Genomic DNA, 27,831 nt, shown 5'->3' on the forward strand with positions numbered 1-27,831 from the left:
GGATGACGATATCGGGCTCGGCAAGACACTTTTTCAAGTTAGATACATGGAAGGTAGGATGAACGGAGCTCAATTAGGGCGGAAGATCTAAACGATAAGCAACGGTTCCAATACGTTCCAAGATTTCGAAAGGACCAATATACCGCGGATTTAGCTTCCCGCGTTTCCCAAAACGGATTACACCCTTCCAAGGTGCGACTTTTAACATTACTCGGTCACCGACTTGAAATTCAAGATCGTTGCGTCGTTTGTCGGTATAGCTCTTTTGACGACTTCGGGCCGTCCTAAGCCTATCTCGTATTTGAACGATATTCTCGGTGGTTTCGTGAATGAGTTCGGGTCCGGTGATTTGCACGTCGCCTACCTCGGCCCAACAAAGAGGTGAACGACATTTTCGGCCATATAGCGCTTCAAAAGGTGCGGCTTTAATACTCGCGTGATAACTATTGTTGTAAGAGAACTCGGCGAGAGGTAAGTGCTTGTCCCAAGCTTTTCCGAAATCAACCACGCAAGCTCGTAACATGTCCTCTAAGGTTTGAATTGTACATTCGCTTTGTCCATCGGTTTGAGGATGATATGCGGTGCTCATGTCTAAACGCGTTCCCAACGCTTCTTGCAATGTACGCCAAAATCTAGAAACGAAACGGCCATCTCGGTCGGAGATAATCGATAAAGGTACACCGTGTCGGGCTACGATCTCCTTAATGTAAAGTTGTGCAAGTTTCTCCATTTTGTCCGTTTCTTTAATGGCAAGGAAGTGTGCGGATTTGGTGAGACGGTCAACAATAACCCAAATGGTATCATAACCGCCCGTCGTTTTTGGTAGCTTGGTGATAAAATCCATCGTTATCCTTTCCCACTTCCATTGCGGGATCTCGGGTTGTTGAAGTAGTCCGGACGGTCTTTGGTGTTCGGCTTTGACTTTGGTACGTGTCAAACACTTGGAAACATAAGTAGCTACGTCCCTTTTGATGTTCGGCCACCAATATAGTTGTTTAAGGTCGTGGTACATCTTATTGGCACCGGGGTGAATCGAGTATCGTGACTTATGGGCTTCATCTAAAATAAGGCTTCGTATGTCCCCATAACTAGGCACCCAAATCCTTCCAGCGTAATATCGGAGTCCGGTCTCCCTAATTTCGAATCGAGAGACGAGAATGTTCAAGAGCTCGTGTGAAAGGTTTTCATCCTTGAGGGCCTCATCTCGGGCTACAAGAATTTGACTATTGAGGTTGGTGTGAATGGTGATGTTTAAAGCTCAGACACGAAGAGGCACCGCTCTTTCTTTTCGACTTAAGGCATCGGCTACTACGTTTGCCTTCCCGGGATGGTAACGAAGCTCGCAATCGTAATCGTTCAAAGTTTCAATCCACCGTCATTGTCTCATGTTTAGTTGCTTTTGATCGAAGATGTGTTGAAGGCTTTTGTGATCGGTGAAGATAGTACTCTTGGTTCCATAAAGATAGTGTCTCCACATTTTAAGTGCAAAGACAACGGCTCCAAGTTCAAGATCATGAGTCGTGTAATTCTGTTCATGAATTTTTAGTTGTCGAGAGGCATAAGCAATGACTTTCTTCCGTTGCATCAATACACACCCAAAACCATGTTTCGAGGCATCGCAATATACAACAAAATCATCATTGCCTTCGGGAAGTGACAAGATAGGAGCGGTGGTTAACTTCGTTTTCAAGATTTGAAACGCGGATTCTTGCTCGGTCGCCCAAATGAATTTCTTTCCCTTGTGAGTTAATGCGGTTAGAGGACGTGCAACCAAAGAGAAGTTTGCGATGAATCTACGATAGTACCCGGCGAGACCCAAGAATTGACGAATGTGAGTAGGAGTAGTAGGAGTCTCCCATTTACTAATGGCTTCGATTTTCGTGGGATCGACTTTAATACCTTGATCACTTACAACATGACCAAGAAATTGAACTTCCTTCAACCAAAATTCACACTTGGAGAATTTGGCATAAAGTCGTTCTTGTCTCAAGAGTTCAAGCACAAGTCGGAGATGTTGTTCGTGCTCTTCTTCATTTTTAGAATAGATCAATATGTCATCGATGAACACAATAACGAATTTATCGTGATACGGTTTGCACACGCGGTTCATAAGATCCATGAACACCGCCGGTGCGTTAGTGAGACCAAATGGCATGACGAGGAATTCATAACTACCATAACGAGTCCGGAAAGCGGTTTTGGAGACATCTTCCCCCTTAACCCTTAATTGATGATAACCCGAGCGGAGATCGATTTTCGAATATACACAAGACCCTTGTAGTTGATCAAAGAGGTCATCGATGCGAGGAAGAGGATATCGGTTCTTAACCGTCAATTTATTTAGTTCTCGATAATCAATGCACATTCGTAGGGATCCGTCTTTCTTTTTAACAAACAAAATCGGAGCGCCCCAAGGTGAATGGCTAGGTTGGATAAAACCACGGTCAAGTAGTTCTTGGATTTGACTTTGCAATTCTTGCATTTCGGATGGAGCAAGTCTATACGGTGCACGTGCTACGGGTGCGGCTCCCAGAATAAGATCGATTTGGAATTCAACCGGTCGATGAGGTGGAAGACCCGGCAATTTGTCGGGAAATACATCGGAAAAGTCACTAACAATTGGCACATAATCGATATGCTTCTCATCGGACTCGACTTTCTTAACGTGGGCAAGGATTGCAAAACAACCCTTACGGAGTAGTTTTCTAACTTTAATACACGAAACGAGGTTTAGTCCGGTGCAACTCTTATCGCCATAGACGATCAAAGGTTCACCATTCTCGATAGGGATTCGGATTGCGTTAAGATCACAAAGGATGTGAGATTTCGTTTTCACTAACCAATTCATACCGATTATTACATCAAAGCTTCCTAGTTCCATGGGTATCAAGTCAATTTCAAATTCCTTACCCAAAATGTTTAACGTACACCCCCGGTAATATGTGTCGGCACTTAATAGTTTCCCGTTAGCCACTTCAATGGTATAAATGGTATCTAATGGAAGAGGTGGAGTGCTAAAAGAATGAGTCAAAGTCTTGGATACAAAGCATTTATCGGCACCCGAATCGAATAAGCAAGAGACATAAGAATTGTTGAGAAGAAACGTACCCGTGACTAGTTCAGTGTCATCCCGGGCTTCCTCGGTGTTGATGTTGAAAGCTCGGCCGCGCGTATTGGGGTTATCTTTCTTCTTTGGGCATGCATTTCTATAATGACCCGTTTGGCCACATTCGTAACAAGTGCCCGTCTTTGGTGCATTGGGCCACTTTCGAGCGACGGGAGTGGCACTTTTACAATCGTTGGCCTTATGACCAATTCCTTGGCACCGATGGTAAATTAGCTTACTACATTCGCCAAAGTGATGTTTGTTGCATTTGTTGCAAAAAGGTAGATTCCCGGCATAACCCTTCTTGCCGTCGGAGGTGAAAGATTTCTTGGCAAAGTTGTTGTTGCTTGATTGGGGAGCTTCCCATTTTCTTTTGTTGCCGCCCGATTTATCCTCGGCCTTAGGTGCCGAAACTACGATTTCGTCAACCGTTTCTATCAATTTGTGGGCCATGTTCAAGGCCTCTTGATGATTAGTGGGTTTGGATGACATTACTCCGTGTTTGATACTCTTTGGAAGACCATCCATGTAAAGTTCAACCCTTAAAGCTTCGGGGTTCACAAGATTTGGGCACATCAAGGCTAGTTCAGAAAATCGTTGATTATAAGCCTTGAGATCATTTCCGATCACCTTTAAAGTCCTTAGCTCTTGTTCGAGCCTTCGGGTTTCTTCACGAGGGAAATATTCGACAATCATCTTTTCCCTCAAGTCGGCCCAAGAGAGGGCGTGAGCTTCATCGGTACCCACCGATTGTACATAAGTATTCCACCATTTAAGAGCGACACCGGCGAAGGTGTGAGTGGAGTATTTGACCTTGTCTTGGTCCCGACAACCGCTTATGCTAAAGACGGCTTCCGTTTGCTCAAACCATCGGGTGAGCACGACCGGTCCCCCGGTTCCATCAAAAGTGTGAGGTTTGCACCCCATGAAAGCTTTATAGGAGCATCCTACGTTTGAGTTATCGGCTCCATTGTTGTTGTTGTTGTTGTTGTTGTGGTTGTTATTATTATTGTTGTTGGATGAGTGACCGGCCATGGCCGCATCTACAGCGGTAGCTATCATCCGTTCGAGAGCTTGTTCGGGAGTTTCATTGCGGCGTACACGACGAGGAGCCATTGTTCCTTCAAGACACAAGAATATCATTGATTAGTATTCTCAATAATACTAACCGTGATATAGAATAAAGATAAAGAGAAATTTTTCCTCGACTCGCCTTAAATTCTTTATGTCATAATGTCGGAACGTTCATATGAGTCACCGTAATATAATCCCGGAAATTATATTACCCTGATTCATATGTGCATTCGACATCATTTCATATAGTCAAGGTGGCGTGTCAATCAAATTAAATAACGTGAGATTAAGATGAACTAAGAGTATATATGAGTAGAAGCGTTCGAGTATAAATGCACAAGTAGTCAAGTAATTCCTACTTCAAGTCTATATGCCTGTTGTAGTCTAGACTCACCAATGTACCCTATGACTCGGGGTCGACACCAATGAACTCTAAATCCCTACAACCAATGCTCTGATACCATCTGTAGCAACCCGACAAAATCGTCATTGACGGCGCCGTCTACTTAGGTCCCGTTACGTGGTCATAAGTCTTTAAAACAACGTTTGACCAAAAGATATGTCGCATTCATTTCAAATGTAAAGATTGTTCAAAGTTTACGAGAATAGTTCCACCACAAGTTACGTTACAAAGTTATAAGTACAAATGAAACTTATGCGACACAATTTAAAAGTAGCCAAAAGACGCTCCATGTATGCATATATACTCGACATCCAATGCAAGTATCAAAATAATGAGCGGAAGCATGTATCATGTATCGTTCAAGGACCTGAGAAAAACATAGAAATCTGTCAATGAAAACGTTGGTGAAATCATAGGTTTAAGTAAGTAAGTACAAGTGAACCACAAGATTTGCAACATTGGTATAATAGTAATACATTCCAAAAGTTTGTTTCACTAGCACCCAATTATCAATGCTTAACATTCCTTCCATAGAACCCCATCACAATAGTGTTTGAACATACACTGTTTCTCGAAAATATATTTCATTCGTAAACGGTAGCGAACCGTTTGAATGAGGGTTTGTCAAACCCATATGGCCATATAACATAAGTTCTCGCTTACACCCGGCAAGTGTAACTAATGATAATCGAATTGAGGATTTTTTTTGTTCAAACTCGTATGTAGAATGTTTGTTTTCCTGTACTTGTGTTCACTTAGTTAAAAAGGAACGTTTATGTTTTCTCATCCCAAATGTAAGTTTCAAAAGAGTAAAAGTGGGACTATGATCTCACCTTGAGTGTACGAGTAGTAAAGTACTTCAACAAGTAAACGTGTGCAAAGAACAATGCTAGTCTTGACCTAAACAAATAGTTTTGTATCAATAACGGTAAACACGATAGGTCAAAGATGTTCAATTAGTCCTATGGCTCGTTACGACTCAATAATGTAGCATGTGAATCAAGTTGTCATGTTTCATGCAAGATACAAGTATAAAAGCATGTTAGAATGATTGCACAACCATTTGGTTAAGTTTGATTAAAAGTCAACTTGGTCGGGTCAAAGTCAACGAAAAAGTCAACATGTTCGGGTCGGGTCCCGAACTATTTTTCTGAGGTTTTTAATCATATATGAGCATGTTAGAACAAGTTTCATGTGAATCGGAGGTCCATAGTATGCCAAACATTTTTCGTAATTTGGACATGGTGGTCAGAACCTGACCACGGCTTATGTCGCGCCGCGACATAATCTGGCCGCGCCGCGGCATTGGCCGTGCGCTGGTACCTGGTCAGTCTCAATTGTTCAAGTCCCAAATCAAAACTCTTTCAAGCATAAATTACAAACCGCTAACACTTAGAACTCGCACCTTATATCGTTGGAAAGGTAATTTGACAAAGAACACAACTAAATACATTTCACCAACCAAAAACATTATTTGTAACAATCGGCTTTCCAAAATAAATGATCAATTAATGCACACATTTAATACTCGAATTTGATAAGTGCACATTTATGATTCGGGCATTTAATGCATACATACAACACGCCGTTTTGTAGGTAATCGAGCATACAATACAACTAACTACTTACTAACAATAATTCATGGCATTCAATGCATCAACTATTCATTTCAAGCTTATCAAACCTTAACCCAAATTCACCAAAATCACTAATCAAGTTTATGGAGTTTTCCCAAGCAACCTACACATCAAATTGAAGCTAGTGATACTAGGAACACATTTAATACATGCATTTATAACATTTAACTACATTCAAACAACCAAATCACCAAATCAAACACACCAAAGTTCATACTCAAGCTAGTTACTTCAAATAACGAAATCGAGCATATAAATCATATATTCATGTTAGACTTGAGCCATAGACACTAATTAACACTTTTATAAGTTAAAAACATCAAGAACACAAAATCTAGTGATTTTAGAAAGTTACCCAAATGTAATGAAATCGGTACTAAATCGAAGAGGATGAAGAGAGGATCACGAAAATGTAATTTGTTTAGATGGATGCTTGCTCGATTGAAAATAGATGATGATTCCTTGTTTGAAGATTTGAGAGAAAATGTGAAAGTAGTAAAAGAAAATGAAAATGAAAATGAAAAAGAAAGGGAGGTGGGGGTTGACTAGTCAAAAGCTAGTCACCTCTTTGGCTCTTTGGCGAAACTAGTCCCTCGAGTTCGGTTGCGGGTGTTTTTAAAACACGTATCAACGGGAGATGTTATAAACATATAACGGAATTTAAATAGTGAAACGAAAAAGTAAACGGAAAAAGGCGGGATGTTACAGGTGGAAGCACAAGATCTCCCAACTAACGATGCACGAGTTGTAGTCAACTTCTTAAAACGCCTTTTTGCAAGGTTCGGAACACCGAAAGCTTTAATAAGTGATCAGGGTACTCATTTTTGTAATAATCAACTTGAGAAAGTTCTCAAAAGATATGGAGTAACTCATAAAATCTCAACCGCTTATCATCCACAAACAAGTGGACAACTTGAAAATACCAACAGAGCATTAAAAGTATTTTAGAGAAAACTGTAGGATCGAATCCAAAGGAATGGTCCATGAAATTGGAAGATGCACTATGGGCTTTTAGAACAGCCTATAAAACTCCAATTGGCACCACACCTTTTAAACTCGTTTACGGAAAAGCATGTCATCTTCCAGTAGAAATTGAGCACAAAGAATTTTGGGTTTTGAAGACATGTAATCTTGATTTGCATGAAGCTGGACGTCTACGGTTAAGTCAACTAAACGAATTAGAAGAATTAAGACATAAGGCATATGAAAATTCGTTAATCTATAAGGAAAGAACGAAGAAATGGCATGATAAAAGAATTCGAAGTTCAAAAGAATTTAAGGAAGGAGACAGAGTTCTTCTTTTCAATTCACGATTCAAGCTATTTCCTGGAAAATTGAAATCAAGATGGTCTGGACCATTCATAGTCAAAAGAGTTTTCCCATACGGAACAGTAGAGTTAATAAATTCAAATGGGATTGAATTTAAGGTTAATGGTCACAGAGTTAAACATTACATAGATAATCCAATGGAAGTTGAAGATGAAGTTAATCACAATTTCGACACCACAGCTAACTAAGTGTGGAAAGATTCGAATCTTTTAAGGGTAATATGAATTTCTGTTAGAGTTAGATGTTCTGTTTTCGTGTAGTTTTCGAAAATGGAATCCGAATGGTCTTTCCCTAGCAGACCCTAAAGAACTAGTCTTCTCCCTCCATTCTGAATTTTTATTTCTTTTAGGTTTTACGAGATGAAGAATTCCTTTGATCTGAACCATGGTCTACTACTACACGCTATGATTACTAAATGTAATAATAACATCTTCCCGAGTGAACTGGTATCATTCATAAGAGGCAAAATGGACGAAGTGAGAAAAGAACTCAGGAAGAATCATCATAAGACACATTTTGGTAAAGGAAAATCAAAATCCGCAACAAAAAGAAGAGCACGACACCTTAAAAGATGTCATAAATGCGGAAAATGATCACACGAAGGGAAATGTTTGAATAATCAAACACATTCTAATACCGAGTTCGTTACTCTATGCAGAGAAGCACCGTTCATACGTTTAGAAGAAAAGTTATTGAAGAATCGAGGTTACGCCTATGTATCTATGGAAAACCAAATCTAACGACTCTCCTATGAGTCAACTAAAGCAGGTCTCTGAGAATTCTATCTCACAGGTAGATATGTACAGTTTTTTTATTATTGCTTTTAACCTTTTGATAATAAACGCTGAATCGTTCACTATAAAGTATTAAATTGATATTCAATAAAATTAGGTATGCGAAACCGAAATTATTGATATCATGCAAAAATTTATTACATCACTGCGAAATTTACCATTTATTCATAAGGTATAAATATCTTTAATCAATCAATTCAAAATATTTCAGAAATTCGTCAGGAGTAAAACTAGGTAATATAGCCGAAATTACTTTACCCAAAAAGAGGGACGTATATTTTTGTTAATATTTGATTGATTAAAGTGGGATAAAAGACCAAAAAGATTTTTATTTTTATTTTTATCTTGTTTAAAATTTTTTTTTTAATATATAACTATTTTTTTCAAATCTAAGATTGTAAAAATATTAGTATTTAAATGAAATTTTATTTTATGCATTTTAAATTTAAGTTTGGTGTGAATTTAAAAAACCAAAATTTACTTTATTTCATTAAGTTAAAAAATTTGATATTTAAAATTTGTCGTAAGTTGAAAACTAGGTCGTTGAACCGAAATTGCTTTACCCGAGGACGGGACTAGAAATTTTATTATCATTATTTTTAATCTTATTGATTTAAAGTATGCCAAAAACATTAAAAAATCTAAAAATCTTAGCTTTTTAAAACAACGCTTTAAAAAGACAAATTTTTAAAATTTTGTCGAGGGACGAACTAGGTCAACGTACCGAAACTCCCTCAATATAAAAAGAAACAAAATTTTAAAAATTTAATCAGTTTTGTTTTTTAAGTAAAAGGTTTTTATTAAAAAAAATATATATACCTGGACCCCATGCGATCGCATGAGATTTACACTTCACCACCATGCGATCGCATGGCACAAAAATACTGGGCAGATTAAAAAAGCAGTCGACTGGATTCTGTCTCCTCACATTTCACACACACATACACGAAAACACCCATAAACACCCTCAAAAATTCGCAATTTTTAACTAAAATTCAAGAATTTTCTTACTACAATCCGCTACAATCATGTCTTTTCTTGGATTTGGAAGGAAAAAGGTAACGATTTCGTCATTTCACCCCTAAAACTCTTAAAATTCCTAATTTTAGTGATAATTATAGTGTTCTTGAGCAAATTTTTACCTAATTTGATTTTGATAATTTCTAGTATAATTAGAGTTAAATTGTTAATATATTATGCTTGTATAGCCTAGATTGATGCTATTTGTCATGATTTGAAGCCTTAAACTTCAAATATTTTAGAAATCTAGGTTTGTGTTCTTGAGCAATTTGGGGCTTTTTAATATAAACAGGTTATGGCCGATTTTTGTTATGGATTATTGCTAAATTAAGTAGTGTAACATGTTTAGGAAGCTAAATGATCCAAACTTTGATCCTAAACATGATTTTTGAGCATCAAAGTGGACTTTTTAAGTCTAAAATTCATGAACTTGATTATTTTGATATAAATACCATTTAAAACTTGTTTAATTGCTAGTAATGGTTATTTTAACATGTTATTTGAGTTGAATGCTTATGAACTTTGTATACCTTTTCATATATGCTTATTTGAAAAATTGTAAAATTGATAAAAATATGAAAATAAGTATAAGTTTAATATGGATTAAACATGTTATTGTAATTGTTTTAATTTGTTATTTTGCTAACACTAATGCATATTTGGATGCACAAATTTTGTGTTTAATGTGTTTTGCAGAGAAATACATATACGAACGGTGCATCATCGTCTAGACGACCTGAACAATAACCTGATCAAGAACCACAACCGGAACCACAACCTGAACAACATAACATTATGAACAACACGTGCCATACTATGAACCAGAACCACAATTTTTTATTGCCTACGTAGTATTTCCCGTTCACCATGTAATAGAATACTCGAGAATTCATGAAGAGGAGTTACACCTCAATCTAAGATTTGATAGAAACTGGAGAGATTACCCGACGTACCAAAGTAACAAATTTAAGCTTTGGACCAAAAATGTAGAAGTGCCAAGGGAAATAGATTGGGAGCCTTTGGAAAGGGTCAGCCTAGCTAACTTAGTTAGGCAGCATCTAATCCAAAGGTATGGCAACTCTTCTTTTACTGATTGGGAACGTTTATTTACCACTCGTAGGCCTGTATATAAGGAGTGGTGTGTTGAGCTAATGAGTACTATAGCCTTAAATAAGGATGTAGATAGGTTAGACGATAAGACTTTTCTTAGATTTTTACTTGGAGGTAGGATGTACAGGATGTCTATGATAGACATGGCTAGAGCTTTACAGATTTACACCCCCACTGAATTATTATCACCTGATTGTACAGCTTTAATTTATCACGGTGAGAGGGTAGATAGAGATTTTGACGCTAACGCCGTATGGAGGCGTATGTCAAATTTTAATGTGTTTACACGGGCAGGAAGACACTCCTATTTAGACATTAACAAAGCAGAGCTTCGTATAATATATAGATTTTTAGCTAACTCGATTACACAAAGAGGTAAAAATAAGGAGAAAATGATTCTAAACGATTTATTCTACCTTAAGTGCATTCGAGACACTAGAGGCTTTGTTAATATTCCCTACTGTGTTGGTTATTATTTTTCCAAAGTTGTGGAAGGTATACAGGATGGGGGAATAATAGGAGGAGGTATTTTTGTTACTCTCATTGGAGAGTACTTAGGTATAGATAGGGAACAAGGGGGTCCAATGATGGTAGTTGAGGAACAAACCGATACTATAGGTTTACAGGTTTATCAGGGTGCAAATGTACTAAAACGGAGGCATAATATGCTAATACCATATCAGGGCACCCATCCACATGTAGAGGGGGGTTCGGATGAGGAGATGAAGGAAGCAGATGACATCAGGGATGTCATTAGGGATAGTTTTACTGACGTTTTCCAGCGTATAGATGAGGTGGAAATGAGTAATGAGGATAGGCATCGTCAGTATGAGCAGTGGCAAGCCGCGAATGAGTATGACACTTCCAGGCGACGCCATCACAATAGCTGGCAAGTTCATTAGTACCAAATCATGAGCCAGCTATCGTATTAGGTACCAAATAACTACATCCCGACTCGACCTGCTTACTATCCACCATATCAGCCCGACATGCGACCACCCTTTGACCTGTACAACCCCAACCAAGCCTACCAGAACACCTATCACCAACCATGGAACCCGAGCGATGATATGAACTGGAATCCCTATCCAAATCAATAGTGTTCCATTGGTGATTTCTTATCTTTTATTATTTTTATCTATTTATGCTAAACATTTAACATTTTGATACTTTTATGTAATGTTTAACATTTTTATTATTGTATACTAATATTTTATTTTTGTAATTTGAAAGTGGGATATTAAGTCCCATTTCAAATTACCATGCATGTTTATATTTGTATTGTATGTACTTTATCTCATGTACACAACAGGGTAAAACAACACATTTTCAAAGACTGGCATTAAGTTCAGCAAAAGCAACTAATTTTGACGACAAGATGCAAAATAAATGTGATATAACAACTGCAGGAATGAACAAATGATGTGCACCATTTATCATTCACACAAACAACAATATGTTTGGAAACTTTGGTAAAATTTAATCAATTTGCTACGCTAATCACCCTCAATAATTTAAATTGTTACTGATTTCTTGCAAATGAGGGCATTGCAAGATCTTAAGTGTGGGAAGGGATTAAATTCTTTCGGTTTTAAATTTTTTTGACTTATACAATTGGTTTAATAGCCACCGTTAAACTTTACTAGTAACGCAGTAGTTGTATTAGAATCTAGTGCTCTCTGATAATAAAGAACAACCCTAGTCTTATATACTGACTACCAACTTCTAGTAAAATTTTTAAATTTTTTTAACTAAATGAACTCAAAATCATGTTTATACATATTTGTGAACAATAAAACTAGGTATTAACACTGAAATTATTGTTACCTCGGAAAGCACATAAATTGAGAAACAACCCAAAATGCTTGAATTCATTTAAAATGGAATAGAAGAGAATAAAAAGGCAAAGAAAGAAAAATAAAAGCCAAGTGTGGGAAAAATTTACCAAGTTATTTGGAACATATATTACATATTTTTGTACAAATAATTGAAGATACTTTTGTTTTGGACAATATTAATCAGTTTTACCCAGTTTATTGTAATATAAATAGAATTTATAAGGAAGTACAGTCTCCCAAGAAAAAGACACGTGCTTCTTGATTTAGGTCAGGAAGTTGTCGTCCAGACCAGTTGTAGAGACTACGAAAAGCCTTGAAAAGTTTTCTCGAAAATCAGCTGAAAATCCACGGACCTCAGCATCAAACAGGGTCGCCAAGTGGTCAGACTTATCCTAACCATGAGAGGATCTGTCTCGGTACAATGGGGGGGCACCATGAAAATTAGCTTGTAAGACTAATGAATCAGATCTCCAGAAAGGATAATCTCCTTAAAGATCAAAAAATCAGCTTTTAAGCCTGATATTACTCAATCCTTGAGATTGACCTTAAAGATTGAGAATTACAAACTCATAGAATTCAATGATATCTAAACTCGAGCTTGAACGATAAAATATTTTGATCAAAATTACAAACCGATTTGTTTTCTGAAAACACATTTTCAATGCGTTCATTACCATTGAACGTAAAATCCTAAGAATTCACCGGAATTCATTAGGTCACCTGAACCAAATCGGGTGTCAACCGTAAGAACGGTGGTTGCATAGCATGGTCGAAGACAGGACCTTGTGCCAGACCGAAAAATTATAGGGTGACCTTTACTGTTGCTCCTACAAAGGATAGTAATTGCATCCGACACGTTGTAGACCATGAACATCTGCATGTCATTAGACATTGCCTTAACAGTTGCTTGTTCAACGCTTTCCTTTACAACCGGACGGTAGTTTACCGAAAGGTAATATATGGAGCAAGTATACTGGACGTGTTGCTTTCCCAATACAAGGTTAGCAAGTGAGTGACACAAAACCCAAGTTTTGAGCTAAAATTTTCAAATCTGAAACCCACAAAACCCACAAAAACATTTTGCAAACACCGGTGAAGGGTTATTTCGGAAAACTTATCTAGGGTAAAAGCTAGATTGAATTTTCAAAAGATAAAATGTTTTCATAAAGATCCAATTTCCTAAAGGATCTAAATTTTTATAGTCATGTGGGACTGTAAACCACATCGTCACTACCATTGTTCATACTGCCGTATTAAAATTACTGATGTACAAAGTGTGAAGAATAAAGAAGTGATTCTAGTAAAGTTATATTCAAGTTCTATATTGCTTGAGGACAAGCAACGCTCAAGTGTGGGAATATTTGATAATGCTAAAAATGAACACATATTTCATAGCATTATCCTTCAAGAAAGACAAGCTTTTAGTTGCTATTGTTCTATTTACAAGTGATATTCGTTTAAATAATAAAAGGTGAAGACAAAAGACAGATTCGACGATTTGAAGACGTAAACGACCAAAAAGCTCAAAAGTACAAAGTACAATCCAAGTGGTTCAAATTATTGCTGAGAAACGTCCAAAAATTACAAGAATATAAGCCGCAAAACGCAAAGTACAAGATATCTAATCGTACGAAAGGACGTTCGAAAATCAAAACCGGGACATGAACCAACTATCAACGCGCGATGCAACGGACCTAAAAATACAAGTCAACTATGCACACGAATATAATATAATATATAAATAATTCTATAAATTATTTATATATTATATTTATATTAAAAACCGTAGACAAATAAGAAAACAAAAGTACCTGAGCTGTAAAAGGGGGCCATGCGATCACATGGCCTGGAGGCACAAAAACCATGCGATCACATGGCAGTAAAGTTGTGGTCAGGTCTATAAATTGCACCGAATTCTGGCCGATTTACACACACCTTCATCATACTTCAATCTCACTATCTCAATATATATATTTATATTTATATTTTAATTCTAATTTTAAGTTAATAATAATAATAAGGTTATAGAAGCGAATGTTTTAAGGTTTTGTAAGTCGAAACTCTGTCCGTGTAACACTACGCGATTAATACTCATTGTAAGTTATGTTCAACCTTTTTAAATTAATGTCTCGTAGCTAAATTATTATTATGCTTATTTAAACCAAAGTAATCGTGATGTTGGACTAAATATTAAGACGGGGTTATTGGGCTTTGTACCATAATTGGGGTTTGGAAAAAAGACCGACACTTGTGGAAATTAGACTATGGGCTATTAATGGGCTTTATATTTGTTTAATTGAATGATAGTTCATTAATTTAATATAAAGATTTACAATTGGACGTACCTATAAATAACCACATACACTCGATCGGACACGATGTGCGGGATATTTATAAGTACTAATAATCGTTCATTTAACCGGACACGGGAATGAATTAATAGTCACTGGACTCATTAAAACAGGGGTAAATTACATACAAGGAAAATTGGTGTAATTGTTAACAAAATATTAAAACCTTGTTACAATTTAAGTCCCCAATTAGTTGGAATATTTGACTTCGGGTATAAGAGTAATTTGACGAGGACACTCGCACTTTATATTTATGACCGATGGACTGTCATGGACAAAAACTGTATGGAAATATCGAATAATCCAGGACAAAGGACAATTAACTCATGGTAATAAATTAAAATCAACATGTCAAACATCATGATTACGGAAGTTTAAATAAGCATAATTCTCTTTATTTTATATCTCATCGCACTTTTATTTACCGTCATTTTAATTATCGTACTTTTAATTATCGCACTTTTATTTATCGTCATTTACTTTACGCTTTAAATTAAGTTGTATTTTTATTTAATATTTTACATTAGGTTTTAATTGCGACTTAAGACATAAAATCGACAAACCGGTCACTAAACGGTAAAACCCCCCTTTTATAACAATAATAATATTACTTATATATATATTTTTATACAAATATAGTTTAAAATAAATATAGCATTAAACTTAGCTAGATCCCTGTGGAACGAACCGAACTTACTAAAAACTACACTACTCTACGATTAGGTACACTGCCTATAAATGTTGTAGCAAGGTTTAGGTATATCCATTCAATAAATAAATAAATAACTTGTGTAAAATTGTATCACATTTAATAGTTTTTCGTAGCAAAATATAATCTATTACGTACTACACCTCGCACACATCAACAAGTACACCACAACACCAAGTCAACCTACAACCTAGGTGACTATCACTAAAACGACGTCTAAGTTCGCCTACTTACATTAGGCACTAGCAATCTAAGGCACTAATTTACACACGAAATAAGGCCCCACATAATCCCACATTGGACAAGCATAAGTCCTAGTTAGTCACCTACTCTAAGGCACTAACAAATCTCAGTCAGACCCGTATTCCTACAAGTTCCGCAAATAACACACCACTCTCAATCAGTCTAAGACTAGGCCCCTACTCCAAGGTCACCTAATTCCCTTAGACTATGCTCTGATACCACTTGTAATGTCCCCAAAATCGTTTACCAAAAACGAAGTACTTTTTTTAAATGACTTTCAGGTAAACTTCCAGGTGACACTAAACTTCCAGGTGAACTTTCAGGAGGCACCTTTCTCATTAAAGCTTCCAGGTGAAACTTTTGATCTATTTGAGTTTACAAAAAGGTTTCAACAACCCGTATAACCAAACGGTGTAATTTCGACCAAAACATACTTTAGACGAGTTAGGACTCTATAACCCAACCCGATACCAAGAGCATAATCCCGGGGACCACCAAACCCCCAATTCGAGTTTAAATATCCAAAAGCTAATCCTCCAAGCTTAAGAAACGTCTATCAACCCTAGTCTAGCAACTAGGTAAACTCCGCATCAACGATACCTATAAAAAGGTAAACAACGAGAGGGGTAAGCAAAAAGCTTAGTGAATGCAATAATTATACATATACATATATAATCTACTTACTTGCAAACACTTACACAAATACCGCATACAATCTAGCAATTCAACAACCATGCAATCGCATGTAAGACCCAAATATTTATTGTACATAGAGTATTTATGGTGTACATTAAGTGTGTGAAGCGTGGAACAAATTATAAACTGGTAGGCTGTTCTGATCTCTGTGCGTGCCGCACAAGGTCAGTGGTACGCGCCGCGCACCTCACCTGGGACAGTTTTCCTGTTTCGTTTTTAATTAAAGTTAAATGAGGGGCTTTTTGGTCATTTCACTTGAGGACGGATCTATGGCCATATCAGCTGGTTTGGATCCAACTTTGGATCATTTTCACATCCATTCAACACTCTCATCCATTCTTAGAGAGAGAGAGAGAGATTTCTAGAGAGATATTTGGGGTTTTGGAGAAGAAGAAGCTTGAATCGATCAAAAGCTCAAGTGTTAAAGTTGTTCACCTCATTCCTAGCTACGTTTTGGTTGTTGTGGTAAGTTCTAACTCTGAATTTTATTGTTTGATTTGATATTCAAAGTTAAGGTTTGAACTTAGTTTGTTGAGAAACCCATTTAAACTCATGAAGTGAGTTTAGTGATGCTAGTAATCGGGTTGATTGTTGTTGTTGGTGGGTTTTGGGTTGGAAACCAACTTGGTCATGTTTAAGGCTTGTAAATTGGGTGTAATAACTTAGTTTAGTGATTATGGAAGTATTGGAACCCATTTGGGTGAATTTGGTTGACTAATTTTGAAATGGGTCAAAATTAGGGTTTAGGTGTCAAATTGGGAAAGATGGGTGTTTAAACCTTATGATTGGGATTAATTGGTGTATTAGGACCATTCTCACTTGTGTTAGTGATTACTGGTTAGTTTGGGCGCAGTTTGAGCTCGGAAGTGCATTTGGGTCGAAATTGCACTAAGTGTCATTTTGGGTTGGTTTGTAAATCCACCCTAATTGTGTTATTTGTTATGTGATAAATGGAATAGGTACATTCCATTAGCAATTGCGGATTTTGGTTTTGCATCCATCAAGATTTCAAGGTGAGTGTCAATATACTATGTGCATATGTATGTATGGGATGGGTGTGGGTTGGGTGACCACCTTTGGTGAGGTGCACACTTTGTGTGTACGTTATCACATGGACTTGTGATGTGGAGTTATATAATCCCAATGTCGTGGGATTGGTATTGAGTTGTGATTTTGGATAACCCCGATGATGCGGGTTTATATAATCCCGATGGCGTGGGATTGGTATTGAGTTGCGGTTGAGTAACCCCGATGACTTGGGTTTTGATTTGGGAAGTGAATCATGTGTGGTGCGGATTCACGATGACGCGTGTAGATTCGGTCATCTTATTGAGGTAGTGGTCACGTGTGGTGCGGATTTACTAAGGCTCGTGTAGTTTCGGCCAACCTCGATGTTGTGATGGTATTGAAGATAGTAGTCGCGTGTGGTGCGGATTTACTAAGGCTCGTGTAGTTTTGGCCAATCTTCATTTGGTAGTGGGTTAAGGGGTTAACCTTGGGTGGTTTACGCATTGTTATATATTGTCGTATTGTTGTGATGTAGCTAACCCTCCGGGTGTAGCTTGATGGCGTTGTACATATCGTTGTTGGTGTCCTTACTTTGTTGTTGATATACTAGCTTGTTGTATAGAAATCGTACGATATGCTTAGACTAGTTTGCCTTTATGCTCGGACTCTGGTATGTGCTATTTGATTATTATTGTGTGGCGTGTCCATTTTATGCATATGTATGGATGTAGTATATTCTCACTCACTAAGCATTAACTTACCCTCTCGTTATTTACATTTTTATAGATATGCGTGGAGGTGTTGGCTTGGGTAAGCATGGGAACTAGTGGACTCGCGTAGGTTGTTTTAGAAGACGTGCTTTTGGATTGATTAGGATTTGGTAGCGTATCCCCAATCACCATGCTCGGTCTTTATTTTGTGTTAAACTCATGTGGTCGAAAATTGTATTTTGCAATTCGATTGTTAAACGGGTCAATGTGGGCCAGGAGTCATAAAACGTGATTTGTTGTAAAAACATGCTTAGAATACTTAACTTAATGTTGTTTGACGATCGGTTAAATTTAAAAGGGTTGGGAAACGTGTTTTACGAACGTGCTTAAAAGGGAAGTGGACATGCCACTTTGGAGCGCCACTCCACCATGGGGCGCGCCGCTCCATTTGCTGAATATGGAATGTTTTAAAAAACAAAATTAAGTGTTTTCGGTTGGATAATGGGTTGGGTCGTTACAAGTGGTATCAGAGTATAGTTAAGGGATTTAGGTGACTTGAGATATGTGCCTAGACTTAGACTTTTGTGTGTGTTAAATTGTTGCGGAACTTGCACGAGAACGGGTCGGAACGGGTTGTAGTTAGTGCCTTATTTGTAGGTGGACTAACTTTTATATTAATATGCGGATAATATTAATATACTATTGCATTATGTTTGTGTTTATGTTTGCGTTTTCGAATATCATCGATCAAGATGGTCGTGGTACTAACGAGTGGAGGCGACGTGTTCGCGTATTAATGAATAGCTACCATTAATATGGGTACAAATCGTGTCTAACAAGTGATGTAAGACGATTATTGAGCAAGATGGGGCGATGTTGTGTGTGTGGTTTTATACGTTCGTAGTCTAATCATTTTGCATTCTTTAGAATGACGACAAGAAACGGGACCGAGACGAGTGATGATGAGTTTAACGCTAGAGTTGCGACAGCCGTCGCGGAGCAAATGGGAGCATTACGAGAAGAAATGGATAGGAAGTATTCCGAATTTCGAAGTAGTGGTGAAATGGAGCATTGTCATAAGAGCTTCATGAGGACTAAACCTCCGATGTATGACGGGAAACCGGATCCGTTGATAATCACAACATGGATCTCAGATGTTGAAGGGTGTTTTTGCACTATTGAATGCCCTCCTGAGAAGAGGACAAGACTCATTGCTAGCTTGCTGCGGGGTAGGGCAAAGGATTGGTTGGATGGTAAAATTGATATTGTTGGTGGTGAATCGTTTATGGGGTTACCATGGGACGATTTTAAGAAGGAGTTCTTCGAGGAGTTTCGGACGCAAGCCGATTTGTCGAATTGCATGATGAGTTGCGAAATTTGTAACAAGGTTCTATGGATTTGAATACTCTCAAGACAACCTTTATGGCAAAGGCTCATTTTTGTCCAGAGTATAACGGAAGAGATGTATGTTGATTGGAGATTTCTATCGAACTTTGAATGATGACTTACGGAGCAATATTAGCCTTGGTCAAGTGAACTCGTTCGCGGAGTTATTCACCGTGGCTAGGGGTTTAGAGTCGCATTCGCAATCGACAGTAGGTGAACCTTCAAGTAAGAGAAGGGTTATTTTGTATGGTGCTCCAAGTAAGAGAACTAAGGGTGCAAGTGTAAGCACGAGTGGTATACGGGCAAGTATATCGGATTCTAGTGCGCCTAAGTGTTACAATTGTGGCGTGAGAGGTCACAAGTCTTGAGAATGTTCGGTGCCAAAGGGTGATGGAACGGTGTGCTTCAATTGCCAAGGAGAAGGACATCGTAAGTCAGAGTGTCCCGAGTTAGCGGGGACGGGTGTGGCGAGAAGATGTTAAGGTACTTTTCGTTTTAATAAATATGTTCTTTGATAATTTATTATGTGTCGATGAGTTCAGGTTTGTTAGATGCATTGTGTTGTGCATATTATTGTTATGGGTGACATTCCTAGTGGAATTACCCTACGGTGGCGTTTGGATTGATGGACGAAGGGCGTAAGACTTGGTGCAACCAAGCATTCCTTAGTGTTTGGGAAATGTTTCTACCAAGCCATGAGAATGGGCTTTGGTGTTTGGTTGTTAAGCGCGTGTTCGCTTTTGTGTTGAGGATGGTGAACCGTGAGTTTCATCGGGTGGATGGAACCCTATAGATTGAGTGTTTTGATCTCGATGTGTGTTGGTAATGGAGTCTACGTAACGCGATGTCAGGTGCCTTTTTATACCTGCTGGTGTGATGTGCGACTTCGATGGTTGTGGTTACATTGTACTTAGGGTACCTATGATGACCCGTCCAAATCCATTTGGACGAATACATCATTCATCGATTTCACAGTGAGGTACTGACCTCTACATGATACGTTTTGTAAACATTGCATTCTTTTAAAAAGGCATACCATAAATGAATATCAAATTCTAAGGTTTTTGACGTTTGATGATTTCTACATATAGACAATCACCGTAAATAATAGTTTACATTACTACATCCGTTGACAATGCAGTTGTAATAAGATACATGGTGATAATTTTGTGAATGCAACGTTTTCTCGAATAAAGCATGTATGACTCCATGCACATAGCTCGTATAACATATAAGCAAACAGCGGAAGACTTCTAGGAACCTGAGAATAAACATGCTTAAAAGCGTCAACACAAAGGTTGGTGAGTTCATAGTTTTAATGTTGCGCATAATCTGTATATAAAGGTGGATCGCAAGATTTCAGTTGTTTCATCCAGAAACATTTATCAAAATATTCTACAAGATTGAGCACCCTGGTAACTAAACTTTAACGTATATATAATAAGTACCCATGTTTTAACATACATGCAACCAACATGTACAATACACGCAAACCAACGTGTACTAAACTCAAATAGCATACGTCTGTTTTATAGTTCAGGCTAGGGTTTCTATACCTGGAACAGACGGGGATGTCAAGCCCTATGGATCCATATACAACTACTCGCGCCCACCAGTTCTTATAACTGGCAGTTACTAGTTACCAAAGCTAAAGGATTTTTGGTTCAAACTCGGTGTAGAATTTAGTATGTACTTGTGTCCATTGCGTTTAAAATAAAGTGCATGTATTCTCAACCCAAAAATATAGATTGCAAAAGCAATTAAAAATGGATCTATAAACTCACCTTAGCAGCACATAAGGTCACTCACTGAAATGTGACCGAAACTCGGAATGCAAAATTAACCGTAGATCTCAACCTAGAGAACATATGTTAGTCAATACATGTCTAACAAGCTAGGTTAGGTCATAGTGTATCACAATTCTAATGCTCGAGACCGACATGCAAAAGTTAACAAAAGCCATCTCAAAAGTCAACTTGACCCAATATGATCTTTAAATCTATACATGTTTATTATATTAACATAGTATGACTCTTGATAATTGAACGAATTTATAGTTTATCAAACTCAAAATATTATTTATTTCAGGAGCTATATTATATTTGAATTATCATGGCAATCGAAAACATTTTATTGTTTCACATAGTTTTCCAATACTTGTAAAATCAGATTATAGTGTTTATAAAGCTTTAAAACATGATAAGACAGTCAACTTTGACAATTGTTTACCAAAACGAGATGTGCCTTATATAGAAATTCATTTACTCGCTTAGTAATATCTAAAAATCTAATTTATCAATCTCATAGACAAATTGTTTAAATATTAATTTACAGTTTCAAACACAATTTCAATTAACGTCAAACATTATTCAGTTGATCATATCTTTTAATCCGTTCATCGAAATCACGCGATTTCTAAATGAAAAGTTATTAATTTTTTGATAGCTTTCCAACGACATGCATATCATATACTTTATATCAGTAGTATATGTATTAAATTCGTGATTCATCATAAAACTATCTAACAGCAAAACTAAAGCATACAAGCATGCATAAACATATATACTCGAGCACTAGACATGGATACACTATTAATATATAAAAGATAAGATATGAATGCTCACGTATCAATATTGTGATTCAATATTGCAGGAAAGTACGTAGATGCAACGGAAATGATAAATGAAAGGTTAGCCATTGATTCATCCATGGTACTCACGAACATTACCCATAACCTCCATAGCTATAACCCATAATTTTCCTAGCTTCATCCTGCTCAAAAACCCGTTTTGAAAATAACTCGCTTATGACCTCGTCGTAGTATTTTATGTATAATAATACTAATACTAATACTAATACTAATACTAATACTAATACTATTAATAATAATATTAGGATTAATAATAATAATTTTAATAATAATAAATAATAATAATATATTGAGAAACAGAGAGATTGAGAAAAAGATGTGTCTTCAATCGGTAGAATACTCGAGCTTTTATAGACCATTTGTGAGACAGACGGCTCCGCGATCGCGATGTGTTTAGGCCTTGGAGCTCCACGATCGTGAAGGTGACAGATCCAGCTCATCCAATTTTATTTGCAATCTTGTCGACATAATTTTATATTTATATATAATATATATAATTTATTTTAATTAATTATATATTATATTATATTCTCGTACATAGTTGACTTGTAACAATAGCTCCGTTGTCTTGTACGTTGATGCCCGGTTTATGTCTCGGTTCCGGTTTTTCGAACGTTGTCTCGTACGCTATAAAATCTTGTACTTTACATTTCATGTATTGTACCTTTATCAATAACAAGACTCAAATCAATGAAAAACTATCCCACTCGAAGTGTAACTTATTCATTTGAGTGTTTTGGTCATTTGCGTTCTTAAATCATTTTTCTCGTTATATTTATTTATATTTTATTGAATCACGGACCATTATTATGTATAATTTATCAAAAGGTTTCTAGATATTTATAAAGTTATATTTGTTTTAAAGAAGACGTGACACTCAAATCGTTTAATGTTTTAAAATTTTCTCAACTTACTATACATACACACACACACACACACACATATATATAAATATATATATATAAATAATGTTCGTAAATCATTGGGAATAGTCGAAGATTAATTGAACACATGAACATAGTTCATAATTTTTGAGACTCAACTTTACAGACTTTGCTTATCTTGTCGAAATCATATAAAGATTAAGTTTAAATTTGGTCGAAAATTTCCGGGTCGTCACAGTACCCTATAAAAACCCTTAGGTACATGAGTGACTAAGTGGAATTTGACAAGCTATAGCAATCAGACGATTGCAAGAGTGATGCTCGTGTTTGTGTTAACGAACAATTGGTATGAAGTGGAGAAGGACAACCCCAAAATCCTTCGTATGCTCAAGGTTGGAGCAAGGTATCGTGATGGGTACATTATGGAATACAAAATGGATGGATCTTGTCTTTCTTTAGCGTGTTGGTTGTATGAGTCTCTGTGAGATGGAGACGGACTCGACGGTTAACTGAGTCAACGATGAGTGGTTATGGGTCGGAGTCTAAGTGGGGGAGTTTGAACTCTCGCACGAAGATGTTCTAGTGTGTTGATATTGGACGATGCTCGTATAGATTCGAAGCTAGCATTGAGACCTACGTTGGTCGATTGTGGTAAAAGCACGGTTTGGAATAAATTGTACTTATGGTTTTGGATTTAAATTATCACCGAGGTGGTAATGTGGTGAATCTCATTGAGAGATAATGGACGTGTTTGACGAGCAAGGTGAGATCCCTCGGTTAAGGGATGTGCATGTTGGATTCTCTTCTAGAGAATTATTGTTTTGTACCTATGTGTGATATAGGTGGTTCTTGCTCCATTGTGTTGGCGTTGTGTACGTGTACGTATGATGCATGTGCAAAGATTCCAAGTGAGTGGAATGTTTCTAAGTATGAGTATATACTTGTTGTTTGGGGTGGATGGTTAGTGTATTCTGTTAGGATTCACTATGGTATGGCAGGGCGCGATGTTAAACTACTCGTTGTGATCGAGGCTAAAAGAGCGTGTGTTGATGGTTAGTGTATTTGTGACGATCGCTCCAAATCTATATGGATGAATACGTCATTCATTGATTTCATTGCGAGGTATTTGACCTCTATATGATACGTTTTGTAAACATTGCATTCTTTTTAAAAGGTACACAATAAATGAATATCAATTTCTAAGGTTTTCAACGTTTGATGATTTCTACATATAGATAATCACCATAAATAATAGTTTACCATAATACATCCGTTGATAATGAAGTCAAAATAAGATACACGGTGATGATTTTGTGAATGCAAAGTTTTCTTGAATAAAGCATGTATGACTCCATGCACATAGCTTGTATCACATATAAGCAAACAGCGGAAGACTTCTCGAAACCTGAGAATAAACATGCTTAAAAGTGTCAACACAAAGGTTGGTGAGTTCATAGTTTTAATGTTGCGCATAATCTGTATATAAAGGTGAATCACAAGTTTTCAGTTGTTTCATCCAGAAACGTTTATCAAAATATTTTACGAAATTGAGCACCCTGATAACTAAACTTAACGTATATATATTTTATACCCTTTGTTTAATCATCTTAATAATACACGCAAACCAATGTGTACACTTCTCAAATAGCATACGTTCGTTGAAAGGCTAGTGCTCTAGCTCGGACGGGGATATCAAGCCCTATGGATCCATATACTACTACTCGCACCCACCAGTTCTTATAACCGGAAGTTACTAGTTACCAAAGCTAAGGGATTTTCGGTTCAAACTCGGTGTAGAATTTAGTATGTACTTGTATCCATTGCGTTTAAAATAAAGTGCATGTATTCTCAGCCCAAAAATATAGATTGCAAAAGCAATTAAAAAGGAAGCAAATGAAACTCACCTTAGCAGCACATAAGGTCATTCATCAAAAAGTGACCGTAACTCGGAATGCAAGATTAACCGTAGATCTCAACCTAGAGAATATATGGTGGTCAATACATGTTTAATAAACTAGGTTGGATTATAGTGTATCACAATCCTAATGCTCGAGATCGACATACAAAAGTTATCAAAAGTCATTTCAAAAAGTCAATTTTGACAATTGTTCAACAAAACGAGACGTGCCTTATATAAGGATTCATTTACTTGGCTAGTAGTATTTTATCAATCTCATAAACAGGTTGTTTAAATATTAATTTCAGATTCAAAAGCAATTCCAATTAACGTCAATTATAATTCAGTTGACCATATCTTTTGATTCGTTCATCGAAATTACGCGATTTCTAAATGAAAAGTTATTGATTTTTCGCCAGCTTTCCGAAAACAAGTATATCATATACCTTTTACCAGTAATATATGTATTTAATTCATGATTCATTATAAACTGTTTAACGACGAAATTTAGCATACCAGCATGTATAAATATATACTCGAGCACTAGACATGTATACACTATTAATATATAAAAGATAAGATATGAATGGTCACGTATCAATATTGAGATTCAATATTGTAGGAAAGTACGCAGACGCAACAGAGATGATAAATACTAGGTTTGACTTGCGAACAATACCCATGAACATTACCCATAACCTCCATAGCTATAACCCATAATTTCCTTAGTTCTATCCCGTTTGAAGTTTGTTTTGAAAGTGACACACTCATGACCTCGTCGTAATATTTTATGTATAATATTACTAAAAATATTAAGATTAATAATAATAAAAATCTTAATAATAATATAATAATATAATAATAATAATAATAATAATAATAATAATAATAATAATAATAATAATTATAATAAATAAATACTTACATAGTAATATATGTGTAAAAGAACTCGAGCAGAAACTGGACTTTTATAGGCAACTTTTTGGAATCTGATGCCCATGCGATCGCATAGGTTTTTAGTGTATTTTCCATGCGATCGCATGGCCTCCTGATCCAGCTCAAAATGTTTTTGTTTTCTTGTTTGTCGACATAATTAAATATAATATATATAATATATATAATTTAAATAATTAATTATATATTATATTAAATTCATGTTCATAGTTGACTTGTAATTTTCGTTCCGATGACTCGTACGTTGTCACTCGACTTATGTCCCGGTTCCGGTTTCTCGAACGCATTTTCGTACGTTTAGAAAACTCGCAATTTACGTTTTGTGACTCGTACCTTTGTCAAAATATAGTCTTAAATTATCAATAAACTATATCATTCAAAGTGTATCTTAAACTTTCGAGTGTTTTGGTCATTTACTTCTATAAATCATTGTCTCGCTATTTGTTGATATATATCTAATAACAAATCGTTTTATGACCAAATTAATATATATTTTCAACATTCATAAACACGTTTTAAATATACGTCGCAAGTTATTCATACAATTAATATTCCAACTTATCATATATATTTAAATAAATGTTTAAACTAATAAGTTTAATGTACGGTATTAAACAACTAATACATTGTTACGTTTTCAAGTTATAGTATATATATATGTATCTATATACATATAATTGTTCGCCAATTGTCGAGAACAACCGAAAGGTATTTGAATAGTTCAAAAATTTTGAGATTCAGTTTTACAGACTTTGCTTATCGTGTCGGAAATGTTAATCATACAAAGATTAAGTTTAAATTTGGTCAGAAATTTCCGGGTCATCACAGTACCTACCCGTTAAAGAAATTTTGTCCCAAAATTTGAGTGAGGTCATCATGACTAACAATAAAAATGTTTTCATGTCGTATATATGTTGATAAATGGAGTTTTATCACCGTTAAATAATATGGATAAAACAATCCGATTATTCGAAGCGTATGACAAAAGTTATCGTAAAAGAGTGAAATGAAGAATAGAGATTCGTCTTAACTCTTGACGTATTAACGATTGATTTCCGTAATTTAAGGAATAGAAAATCTTCATAATCTAAATAAGATTTGATTCTTCGGAATTTAAGAAAATTAAGATTTCTTTTGATTAAATGCGTAATTTGCCTCGATTGCTATGTTTGATATTTCGCTATAAATTGACCTCTTCCATTTCATTATTTTCATCACTCTTACATCTTCTTCCTCATTTCCTATTTTCAAAAGATTGTAAAAAAAATGCTTCATCCAGTTCTGATTCTTGATATACTCCTAACTTTCATATCTGTCATTCTTCTTTTTCATCTACCACCGGAGGAATTTATTTTCTTCTACCATTACCTTGGAGTTATAGTATTTTTTATTCTCCCGTGTCTTTATATTGCTATACGCATTGATATACACGGTTTGTAATTTCTGGGTGGTTGTTGGGTTTTATATATTCCCTTATATTTCGATGTCTCTGCTTCTGTCTTTCCATAATCATTGACATCCACAGTTAATACTCTCTCCAATTTACTGTGATTTATATATACTCCCATTGATATTTTGAAGCTCATGCTTTTGTTTTATCTTCCCGACTTTAAATCAAGCGAATAATGGTCCAGAATTCATAGGTATGAATTTCGGAATGAACATAATTAATGTTCTAAAAAAAACGGTAATAGCACAATCTGACTTGTCAAATTACCAGAATACCTCAAAAAAGACCGAATCATTAAGAAAATATTTTCTTGATAGTTTAGAGGTTAAATTGAATGAAAGAGTTATGTAACATGGTTTATAATGAGGGTATGATCTGTGAACCTTTATCACGTTCCATTAGAAACTCAGCATAACTTACTGTAATATAATCATGTTGATCAAGTGTCATTATATTATACTAAAGCATGCTTCAGTTCCCAACACCACTTCAAAAATATTCATATTTTAAACTCGAAGGTTTCAGAATTTAGAAACTAAAATAGTTTCTTTTATGATGTTACACAGATATCGCAAGGAGAAA

Source organism: Rutidosis leptorrhynchoides, chromosome 3, assembly GCF_046630445.1.
Source record: "Rutidosis leptorrhynchoides isolate AG116_Rl617_1_P2 chromosome 3, CSIRO_AGI_Rlap_v1, whole genome shotgun sequence".
Lineage (NCBI taxonomy): Eukaryota > Viridiplantae > Streptophyta > Magnoliopsida > Asterales > Asteraceae > Rutidosis > Rutidosis leptorrhynchoides.